Source organism: Fukomys damarensis, unplaced genomic scaffold, assembly GCF_012274545.1.
Source record: "Fukomys damarensis isolate Sample0158 unplaced genomic scaffold, DMR_v1.0_HiC HiC_scaffold_24, whole genome shotgun sequence".
Classification (NCBI taxonomy): Eukaryota; Metazoa; Chordata; class Mammalia; order Rodentia; family Bathyergidae; genus Fukomys; species Fukomys damarensis.
Genome location: NW_022900936.1, coordinates 61,466,065 through 61,479,109, shown reverse-complemented (window position 1 = coordinate 61,479,109; position 13,045 = coordinate 61,466,065).

The following is a 13,045-nucleotide window of genomic DNA, read 5'->3' as shown; positions in this document are numbered from 1 at the left end:
ATATATTGCCCTTGGCAGCTTGCCAATTTCAATCTAATTTTTACCTGCTGAGCATACTCTTAAATCAATACAGCATCTTTATTACAAACCTAAAGCCATTTGGTACAGGGGTGGGCTGTGTGCATAGATATGCACATACATGTCAAAACATCAATTCTAAAAAAACTTTGTAGCACTATGATAGAAAAAAAAATTCCGTAGTACTTTGTTGTTGGAGTGTATGTTCTCATATACTGTTTCACTAAAATGCTGCTCCCATTATGTTTATTATAAGGAACCCCTGTATATTTCATTGTTGATTTGAACAGGTACATTTTATTATTAATCGTGAACCACTATTGCAATTGAATAAATCAGTGATATAAAACAAAACAAATAATACTGCATAAGGAATAGGACTGAGACAAAGTAAAGAAGGAAGTAAACAAAAAGCAGAATTGTGAAATATCGGAAAGAATATGACAGTGAAAACCAGAGCAGTAATTTTACTGTTTTTTTTTTCCTTTTCCTTGACCCCTAGAGAATACACAAATAAAATCAATTAATGGGCCTTGAAGAAGAATCACTTTAAACTGTTCAATTAAACCCCGCAATGCAGACAACAGAAGGGAGAAAAAAAAAAAAACAATAAATACATCTTAAAAAATGGACTTGTCAGAGGCGCCAGGGTCCCGACATGCACCATTTCTGACGGATCGAATTGCACTTCCATTAACACCATAATCTTATAGACTCCACAGGCTGTAAAAAAGGGATTTACTTTAATCAGGTTTGGTTAGGACTGAATTTGAAAAGTGCTACAAGTGAAATAAAACATGACCTTCACCTCTTTGAGTTTTTGCCAGCATTGGTTCTCTAGTATGTAATTTGCTGTCCACTAAGGGTCAGTTTTAATGACTATGATCTGCTGGGATAGTTCTCGTTCTTTTTGTAGTGGAAATCACTAATATAAACCTGCAACATTCTTTCTTAACTTTTTCCCTTTGTCTAATGATTTGATTTAACAAGTGTCACTGCCTCAAAAACAGTTCTCTGAGGTCTTCTTTTAGAATTGCAAGTAGCAGTTCTAGGCTTTTCCAAAATTTCCAAAGAATTTTCAGAAGTTGTACTTAAAATAAGAATGATAGGGCTCTGGGAAAGTGATGGCCAATGTTTTGGAGCTTGCAACAATACAAACATCCTGCTGCAAAACAAGTGCCATTGCTTCGTAACAACTGTGGGGAAATGCTGAGTAAAAGAAATCTAAGCAGTTGCCTTTATTGGAGCTCTTCTCTGTGTCTCTACCATGATTATGTGCTCTGCAGAAGGGTGAGGGTATTCAATGTTGACAACATCCCTGTGTCTAAGAGACATTTCTAAAGCTTCTCATGAGACTTAGGTTTCATAGAAAGCTCTGTGAGACACATTAACCTAGGCAGCTATTTATCTCACTCAGTAAATTCTCTAAGATAATTTAATTGCAGCCTTGTTGATAATAAACACTCACCCAGAGGGTAGCTAGAATGACTCTGGCAGGCCAGGTGAGATGAATGACTGTTCAGGACACTGGGAAATCTATAAATCTAAAAGGTGTCAGAATAATCTTTCCATGCTGCCTTTTGCTTCATATTTCAGCCCCTCTATTTGTCAAGCCACCAGCTCAGTATCGGGTTGGTTGCTCCTCCCTTCCTCACAGAGTAGGGATGTAAGAAGATATGCAGCAGAGCACCATGAAGCAGTTTCTCTTGTACCCTGTTTACCTCCAGTGGGTATAGTTTTCAAGATTAAGATGAACTATGCTTTGTTCAGTATAGATTTTTAATTTGTAACAGTAATAAAAGCCATTGAAACATAACTGTTTTATTGGGCCACATAATGCTATATGGACATGAATGATCATAGCTATTATATCTTGAAAGTTGGGGTGTGCTTTGAGATCACCTGTACTTAACATCAGCTCCGACCTTTTGTACAACTTTTTATAGGCTTACACCTACCAATTGTCCCCATATTTGATTAAAATTTTACTTCCAAACTAAAATAAGTCAAACTTCTTTGTTATTCTGATGTATTTTTTTAATCACCTAGGAAGGCCACACAAAAAAAGGAAAAAGAGGGTGAATAGCTCAGCTGTGTCTAGTGACGGAGTAAAATTCTAAGTTAATTCTAGGATTATCTTTGTCCAGTATTTCAGAGAAGTGACGAAAACTAGATTAGATGAAGGAAAAAAGAAAAAGTGAGAAGGAAGAAAAGACCAAACAAGAAATACCAGCAGAATGATAGAGAGGAGGGAGAAAGAAATGAGGTATATAAAGCAATAGAAAGCGGACTGATCAGTAATGGAATACAAAGGAAAATATCAGAGAATATACGCAAATATAATAAAACCAGCATAATTAAGGCCCCCAAGTTAAAGAATCTAATGGAAATTTGTTCGTAGAATTGCAAGGTTAATTCTAGAAGCATTTTCAAAAGCCCTGAAAGCATAAAATTCACTTTAAAAGAGCCCAATTTTAAAAGCTCCCTAGAGGCATGTAATAGAAAAGGGCTTTTAAATGCTATTTCTATTTTTTCCCCTGTTTTCCTTAGGGGCTGTCTCAGAGGGATGATTTATTGTCTATTATATTTAAAGTGACAGAGCCAATTTTGAAGGCCCGCTACAACAGTGCTAGCATCAAAGTACAAGAGATCTCAGAACATACCCTGCCACTAGCCAGCCAGCACCTGGTTTCCATCCAGCATTGGGCAGTGTGACTGACTGACTCGAACCAAGAGGCACATGAGCCTCTAGTCTTCCAAGTTGAAGTCCTATTCTATTTAAATGAGACTATTGTAGTTATTAGAGTAAGGACTTTTTTTTTCATAGTCAATTTAGATTTTTTTTTTAAATAAGAGCTTCTCAAAGAAATAATCATATCCATTTGGGAATGGCAGATCATTGCAATGGGAAAGCTGTGGGCATACTCAGCGATTGAGGCAAGGGCAAGTGCTTCAAGGTAAAAATGAGGAGGATTGCATAATGTAATTTGGAAGAAAAATCTCTGGCCACAGTGATTAATGGCAAGAGTGGCTTCATTCTGAGTTTGAACAGACAGCTCGTGGGCAGATGGCTGGACCAGTGGAAGTACTGTCTGTATAAGATTGCAGTGACCTCTGAGCAAGCATTTAATCCTGTTAGTCTTCTGTGATGGTTACTAACAGGCAAGCATGTAGGAGCATCCTTCTTTTGTAGCCTCCCAGTTTTATTTACTTACTTATTGTTAAGGTTGACACAAGTAACTCTATTTTGATTCCAACCACTTTGACCTTTCTTTCACATCATCTAGGAAGATTCTGACTTTTCACTTTCTTGGAAAGGTAAATAAGCACAGTTTCTTCATAAAGCATATTCAGAATCTAGTTTCTGTCAAGCTAATATGAAAGTTCTCACTTTTAAAAAATTTAACGAATACAGCATTTGCTCTGTGTCCCTTCCACTGGTCTAACTACTGCACAAAGAAATAGCTAATGGTTGGGTAAAGGGTGGAAAGGAGGAGGAGGAGGGGAAGGATACAAAGAGGGAAGGTAAATTTGACAAAAGTAATGAGTCATTGACTCCAAATAGCCCTAAAGATTTTAAAAACTTGGATGTAAGTCTAGATTTCATGCTGAAGAGCTATGAGTGAACTTCGTTTAGTAAGAGAAGCCTTACTACACAAGCTACTTGCCTTGGAAAATACTATCTGAATCAACGCAACATACGATAATGTGTGCTAGGGCTTTGGAAGTTAAAATCAGTGTCGTTAACATGATTTTCAAGTTTGATTTCAGTTATTTCTTCCATAATTTTTAGTGCTGTGTAGAATTGGGCCATTTTCACCAATATTCATTATACCATTTCTCAATTGTAAATATACTGACCTCAGATGGAAGGATATATTTTTTGCTTAGACATGCTCTCTATAAAAACAGCCTTTTTAAACTGGGCGTGGTGACTCATGCCTGTAATTCCAGCACTTAGGAGGCTGAGGCAGGAGGATTGCTGTGAGTTCGAGTCCAGCCTGGGCTACATAGTGAGTTCCATGTCAGTCTCAACTACATAGTGAAACCCTGTCTCAAAAAAACATAAAAATAAATAAAAATAAAAATAGCCTTATTGGATTAATATGCAAATTCTTCATATATTTCCCCTCCCTCGTATTAGATTTTTCTCAAAAATTTTTTTTGTTTGTTCATTTTGGTAATTAATGTGACAATCATTATACAAAACAAGAAAACATAAAAATCAAAAGGAAAAGAAAACAGTTGTTAATCTAATTACCAAAATTTAAACAATATTAAGGTTTTGTGCTATTCTTTCTTTCCGTCTTTTTAAAGACCTATATGGAGATGATTTTTCAACATAATTTTGAGAAGAATTCTCTTTGTGTTGCCTTATTTTTTCTACTTAATCTTGTTCTTTTAAGTAAAATAATTTGTTTAAAATTATAATTATAATGCTGCAGTGAGTCTTTCTACACATTTTATGTAAATGTGTTATTTATATTTTATCTTTGATTATTTCCTCAGAAATAAAAAAAATTCTAGAAACCAAATTTATTTCTCAATTAATTTAACCTCCTCAGCCTATTCATAAAGATTTACTATGCCTTTAATAGATATCTTCACTGATGTAAGGAGTATTTAAAATATCCTGCCTTCATCTCCATACCTAAACCAGAAATGAGCATTATTTTATGTTTATTGTTGTTAATATATTTTCTAATATGATTTTAATGTACATTTGTACTTAGTGTAAAATATACAACTATATTTTAATAATTTATATTATAGAATACATTTTAGTTACATTATAAATTGTAAAAATAATAAATTCTCTGGAGCCCACTACAGGAGTTCATTTATCAACGTGGTATTTTTGAAAAAACTACATTTATGCTGGAAAAAAAAATAGAATAGAGCAAATCTAAATGTGAAATTTACTAAATTTCCTAGCATCCAAAATAGAAACTGTTTATGTTTTCCACTTAACGCATAGTAGAAACTACACGAGCTCTTCAAGACAGACAAACATTTTTCTTATTATGCATGCAAAAATGAATGTATTTTATTGAATCTTGAAGAAAGGACAATTAATAGCATAATAAATAATGCCTTTGACAGTGTTATGACAAATCCAAACTCGACCTTTATCTGGGGGGTTCTTATATCTGCACCCATTAATTCTGAAAATTATTAAAATAAGCTCATTTTGTCCAGGATTACAACTAGCAATGTTGCAATAATTGCTCCCTTCTGATACACAGTCAAAATTTAGAATTGATCTTAGCCAAAAGATCAAGAATAGACACAAATACACAATTTAAAACACTTGTATGTACACTAAAATTTTTGTATAGACTTTAATCTTCAAAAAACCCATGGAGTATATGCATTTACAGATGAAAACTCTGAGGCATAGAGAATTAATAAATCTTCAAATCATCCAGTAAGATAATCTTGGAACTAGAGTTTGAATCTACAGCTACATTCTTAAAGACTAGGCACTCTATTTCCTAGAAGCAAAATCGCTGAGTGATTTGTATGATTAGCATTTCCATTGAAGTTAGTGAGAGAAGAAGACAAGAAAAAAAAAATCTGCTAATGACTTATTTTTAAATCAGGATGCAGTATTTTCTGAAAGGCAAAGAAAAAAGTTTCAATCCATTATTTAAGGCAATTTTTAAGATGTAAGATTTTTTTCCATATAATTTATTCGAATATATAATTTTCTCATACTCCTTATTTTTCCTTGATTGTGATTTAATACGCAAAATCCAAACGGACTTTTTTGTTCTGAATCATAGATCTGTTAACTCTTTCCACAATGTGGACCATGTGCAACAGACACCTACCACTTTAACTGGAAAGTTGGTAAATCGATGCTGAGTGCTTCTCAGTGCTCATTGTTGATGTTTGTGTGAATATTTTGACTTTTACAGCTTATTTTGATCTCATCAGACCACTGTATATATTTAAATGTTATTTTTAAAATACACTGACCCATTTTTAGGTGACCTCTAATTTATCCATATAATCAATTCTCATTTATTTCTAAGTCAATTATAAAATGTAATGATTACACGGGCTGCCTTACTACAAAGTTTTGGCTGTTCTTTGACACGACTGCCATCAGGTACAAGAAGGAAAACAGAGGCGTGGATACGTCTTCACTCTAGGTTGTTAGATCTTACCTCTGTAACAGCTAAAAATTGGCAGATTTAAATTTTCTGTGCTATATCTTCTTTCAAAAGTAGTAGTATGACAACAGGATACAAGTCAGTTTGTAGCATATAACATTCCCAGAGGTCTAATATCAAGTAAATAAATGGAACAATAAATCCTATACTGACCTCTTTTCTATTAAAATTTTGTTTTTATCAACAGGGATTTTTGAAAGCAAAACCACTTTCACTTGAATATTCTATTTTTTTTGTGAAAAATTTAATCACTTATAAAGCTAATACTGACAAAGTTGAAGAACTATTCTAAAATCTTTATGTATATTAATTTATTGAATAGTCTTAAAACCTTATGTGTGTATATATATATCTTATCTTTATTTTATAGTTGAAGAAGCTATAACAAAAAGCAAAAAGTGATATATTCACAATTTTACATCTAGCAAGTGGCAGAGCCAGGACTTGAATAAGAACAGCTAATCTACAACCTGTGCCCTTAAACACCAGTACCATGGCTTAGTCACATATAATATATTCATGATAATTGGGACATATCCTTTTATTCATAGTTTAATTCTCTAAAGACCACTATGTGTCATTCTTAGATACTATTTCTGTTACAATATATTTATGGAATTTATATTTAATTCTATTAATGTTATATTTTCCCATTATATTATATTAGAATACTCATGTGTCTAGACAGCATGTTTCCTTGAGATGTATAATAATTAGTTGTGGACCTCTTCCATTGTGATAGAATCAAAAATCTCAGAACAGAAAGTGAGAAGAACTAGAATCAGAAGTCAATTAGTCCATGCATTATTCTTAATTGACAGATGAATCTCTTTTATGGGGTGATTTTTTTTTTTTGCCTACTTTCTTTTAAACTTCGACCACTGTCAGAGAACTCAATGTTTGCTAGAAATGTCATTCTACTTGTTAAAATATCTGTTCATTGAAATCAAAGTCTGTGTCTTTGAAATTGCTATTTATTGATTTCATAGATCTATTTTAAGTAAGTCTAAATAGTTTTAGTTAAAAAATTTAAATGGCCTGATTATTTGTCATTATTTTTCTCAAATATGTCCTCTCTTAATCTATTGTGTCAATGTTCCTTCAAGTGACAGTCTCTAAACCTTCATCGTCTTAAGTACTCTTTACTAGGTCTTAAATTTATCCACATTTTTAAGTCTGGGCAAAACTAAATGCATATTTTCAATTTATGCAATGACTGACATGTAAGAGAGCAGATTTTTGCCCACCCTTGTCAAGGCACTGAACTTATGTTGAACATAGATATTTTCAGTTTTGTCTATGCATCCTATACATTCTCAGTAGTAGCCTATTAAAATCATGCTCATTAGTTGGTACTTGTGGTAAAACTGTGGGCTGACCCAAAGTTTGTACTGGTCCATGATTTTCTTTGGTTGACTTGGTTTGAAATAACCTAGAGTTCATTCAGTAGCCTGCTTGTTAGTCTTTTGCTCCTCTTCTTAGATACTGAAAAGGAATTGATAATTTTATACATATGCATATTTCACCCACATTACCAGTAAAAAGTACAACATATAGCTTAGAAGTAAATCTTCCCTATGTTATTATTATTCCTATTGTTTTAGTGATATACATCCATGCGTTAATACTTGTAGATAGTTACTCTATTAAAAGCATTCCCAACTTATTTGTAACCCAGACTACAATTTTTCCATTTATTTTAAAAACTTCATTCACCATTAGCTCTGCTAACTCATTATATGATACACATTTGTTGGAGTATCAGACCTCTCCTTTCCTTTTAACGTTTTTAGGCAAGTTACAGAATGAACATTAAATCAGATCACTTTAGAATGGAAAACAGAGGTACTAATATTCTACGGCATTTGAAGTCAATGATTACATCCTTAAAAATCATAGTTGTTTCTTGACATAATGCTACTTTGAAATGAGCCTTTTACCTGCTATGATGATTGTTAAGCATTCATATGGAAATTTCATTTCTAAAACAGCGCACAATCTTTTTTTTATTAGCTATTCTTTTAAATAGTCACATGAAGTACTTCAATATCAAGTTCATAAAAGACTTGGGGATGTTATGACTCCAGAGGAAACATTCCCTTGAGCTGGTTAGTGAAACTTTGATTTTATATTTGTGAAAGTACAAAGTGCCCAAATGCCTATATCCACTTCCTTGAAAAGGGGAAAATGACCATGAAGAACAGAAACATCTTGCTGCAAAGTGACCAACAGGCCATTAACATAGGTAGGACTAGAACTCACAGTTTGTAAATGTATTTTTATTACAGTGTAGTTATGTGTGCCTTCTTCTCTTCTGTATGTGTTGTTTTCCTTAAATTGAAATGTTTTACTGCCTCATTTCTTACTTTATTTCAGATAACCTATTCAGTGCATAAATTGTACTCTCCAAATTAAATATCACTGTATTTCTTATTTAAAGTTTGTGGCATTTATCAAAAGTGGTTTATTAATTGCATAAACTGGAGGAATAAGATTTGCATGAGCCATATATTCCCTGCCATATAATTCTCCACAACTTATTTACTGCTCATGGGAAACAAACTCTGAGGCCTAGCTTGCTTGATTAGGCTGTGAACACTGAGGCTCAGTTCTCCCTTGACCTTTCTGGCAAATCAGACTCCACACTTGCTCTGCTTGGCTTCCTTTAAGCTAAGCTTGGTAGGCTGCTTTGCGTGTTCTAAACGCCGTGTGATGCTTTCTCCCTTAATCAACCTGAGCATCACTGCTTCACCCAATCACCCTCTGCACTTAATTGACCAATAGAGCTAGACATATGGAGGATCAAATCACAAACCCAAATCAGCAGTTGTCAGAAGAGATTAATTCAAACAGGAGGCAGCAAAACACTTGTTTTCCCCCTCCTCACTCCTTGCTCATTTTCAGCAGTCTGATGAGGAATGATTATTAATATCTCCAGCTGTGCCCTCAGGCAGATGCCAAGAACTTCAGTGAACTGCTTTCCCCTCCTCAAGCTCCTCTAAGTCTTTCTTCTGGAGATGCCTTCTGGTCCTTTGGTTAGCCAGGTGGTGCTGGGGTGTGTCTGGCACATTGATGTCTGTGTGTCAAGTCCAATCTGCAAAAATCCTGTTGGGCAATCCTCCCCTATGAGCCATGCTGAGAGCATTTTTCTCCTTTGACTTCCACTCTGAACCAAAAGTGAAAGAAAATAACTTACGGGTCTGATTTCTCCTGGGCACAGTTCTCAACCTGTCAGCTGATACATCAGTGTATTCTCCATTTGTTTGTTATGTTTCAGCCCTATCTAGGCTATATGCAAAAATCAAGAAGCTTAGCACATAATCATTGCTCCTGAAAATCACGCAAGAAAAATGAAAATTAATATTTATTGAATGACTGATATATATTGAATTCAGCATTGCAAACTTAGAGCTTTAACTTTTTGGCTGTGTTGCTCACTCATTAAGAAAATGTTTGTTTCCCACTGACAGAAAGCACAACTTCTTCTGGCCTCAAGAAAAATGAAAGGACTCTTGGCAGCTCACACATCACAGAAAGGAATAAATTGCACTTTTAGGTACAATTAGACTAGAAGTTTATAAGGGCTCAGAAGCCCTTAAATTCTGGTCCAACATTTGCAGGGCTAAGATGGTTCCAAAGTTTCACAATGACAAATTAGTCCTTCCACCACCCTAGTGAGGGTGAGAACCACAAGGAGAACTACTAAGTCAATCCTGAGTCCTCAGCCTGATTCTTATTCATCTAAAACCGTGGCCTTGGTGTCTATAAAATATATTACTTGTCTTAGTGCATAATCCTCTAGAAATGAATCAATGGAACTCAAAGCTAGCATTTGTAATTTTGGGCAAGTGATTTGTAATTTTTGACAAGTAATTCCATTTCTGTGTGTCTTTGTTTTATTCTTGTCAGAGAAAGGAAGGATGACAAGGGTAAAGCCATGGAAAATTCTAGGAACACTGAAAGTTAAGTATTACTTGTCTTAGTGCATAATCCTCTAGAAATGAATCAGTGGAACTCAAAGCTAGCATTTGTAATTTTGGGCAAGTGATGATTTGTAATTTTTGACAAGTAATTCCATTTCTGTGTGTCTTTGTTTTATTATTGTCAGAGAAAGGAAGGATGACAAGGGTAAAGCCATGGAAAATTCTAGGAACACTGAAAGTTAGTTGATTAGTATTCTTCATATTCAAGATGATATTGTGAACAAGTTGAACTAACAGCCCTTAATATACTGTTTAACTCAATAATTATGTGATTTTTTTTCAGAGTCTCAATGTAGAAAGTTTCAGATTTAGGGGAATAACCTAAATTGTCAATTTAAATCTAAAATTCCGCCATTGTGTGTGTCTCTGAAGCCTTTTCTGGATCAGGAATTCCTGTTTAATCCTTAAGAAATGCATGTGGAGTACGGCACATGGCACTGTGCAGGCCTCATGCAGTGGGAGATGGCTTGGAAAGCAAAAGAGGGGGGTGAAATCTGGCTGCAGAATTTTCTAGCCACTGCTATGGTTTGTTGTGTGGGACAGTGATGCCTCCAAAAAGTGACTGTGAAAGGGATACCCTGTTGGATTGGACAGGCTCCATCGAATCAGCATGATTCTATCAGTCCTCCCTCTAATATGAACTGGACATGGGAAGGACAGCACTGGCAACATAGCACAGCCCACTGTTAGGAAAAGCATTTGAGGCAAAGACATTGTTGGCAGAATGATCTCAGAAAAAGAATGTGACATCAGTGCAGGATGAGTTAGGGTTTTTGAATGAGTTGTTTTCTCAGAGTCCTCCCTTTATACTTGAATGATTTTTCCTAATATCCAAAAAATCAAGAGAGAGCTTTACATTCTGGACACAGTGGGGAGATGCTGTGTGTTCTTACAGCAAGTTATATTTAATGTTGGAGGCCGTGCCTGGAGGTTAATTCCTGCAATGAAAGTGCTAAAGCTAGACCATGACATAAGTGCGATGTGGAGGCTATGTGGATTATTTTTCCTCCTTGAAATTTGATTTATAGCAATTATTCATCTCGTCCCCAGCCAATGCATGGTAGTAGATGAAGTGATGGTTTTAAGTAAGGGGGGTTTTATTGGTTACTTCTGAAAACGATCCTGTCCTTGTTTCTATTCACCATGGACTTCTAAAGCTTACTTTAAAATTTTGTAATTTATTGATGTGAAGTCTCCATAGTGTAGATCTTTACTGCCATCTCCACACTGATGACAGAATATGAAAAAGAGGGATTATTCTTCAGTAAAAAGATCCTGAAGCGGGTCATTGGGCATCTTCTATTATACCACTTTTTCTTTTTTTTTTTTTCCTACTTTCATATTATTCTAGCTGTTGTCTAACATCCTCCTATTAACAGCTGTGATGTTTTAACTTAGGGTACATTATTTGTAACAGTTTTTTTTTCAAATTGTGGTCCAACAGCCATCAACATCCAAAGTATCCAGTTCCTTGTTTAAAACATCAAATCCATGACCACTGGAGTCAAAATCAATGGAAACCCGACACTATGTTTTTTTAAGATCTTTGGGTGACATTTATAAATATTACATCTTTACTTATATAGGAACCATTGAGAACCCTTAATCTACAGCATCTCTGACCCCCAAATACACTAGCAGTCACATATATGATTTTAGATTTTCTAGTAAGTGAGTTAAAACAAAGAAAGATATAGGTGAAGTAAATTTCAATAACATAGTGCAATAAATCCAAAATATTATTTTTTCAACATGTGTGGATTCGAAACTATTAAGACTTTTTTACATGTAAGACCTTCAGAAATCCGGTGTATATTTTATATTTATAGTACACTTCAATTTGGAGCAGCTGAATTTCATATCTTCTATAAATGTGTAGAGCTAGTGGCGATCTTATTAGATAGAGTGTGTCTAGAGAGGTGGGGGACTACTTCTTTTTAACACAAATTACTGGCATAGTCAGAGTTTTTTCATGCCACATGGCTTTCATTTATCATAGAACATATTTTTCTGGTGTGTGAACTGATTAAAATGAATGTTTTCAGAAATCCCACATTCTGTTAGCCATATATCTATAAAATTTGAGCTAGTAGCTTTTGATTACATAGCAAACAAGATCATTATTTAAGTTTTTTGTTTCTCACCTAGGGGATATCTCACTTCCATTCTGTCATTAAAAAGATGATTTATTCTGAGGAAATACATAATAAGAACAATGCTCTTTCAATGTCCATCATGAAGTTGTGAGAAATGAAATTTATGTGGTAATAACAATAATAATCAAGTTTATCAAGCACTCAGTTTGTGCAAGGGACTGTGTGATACTCTTTATATAAAGTATATAATTTATTTCTTATGATCAAATTCATATGATTATCCTCTTTTCACACACAGAGAAATGGAGAGGTAGAGAGATTAAATAACTGCCCAAGATCGTGTAGTTATTAAGGTTTTTTTTTTCTATCACACACCATACCTAAATTGTTCAATTTTGATGTAATCAGAATTCCCAGAGTTTTAAAGTAGCTTTTGTAAGTAGGTGCTAGGTTGTCGCATTATGTTGTATTTTGCTATAACTTCCACCAGGCAGTTGTTAATCAGAAAATGCTTTTACTATGGTGATTCCATCCATACACACATACAGAGGTAAAAGTCTCCATGGCTTTGTGAATTCCCATGTCCATCTCTGAGAGTTGTCGACAAGGGAAAAGAAGCACCTTTCCTCCTCTTTCTCTTGTCCCCTTTTCCCTCAGACCATTGCTTCTTTTGATGGATTTCCTTGGCCCCCAACATTCTCACCCTGCTGCCTGGTGAACTGTGAACCCTAAGAGGTATGAAGTGCATTATGCTTTTTATCTCTACCGT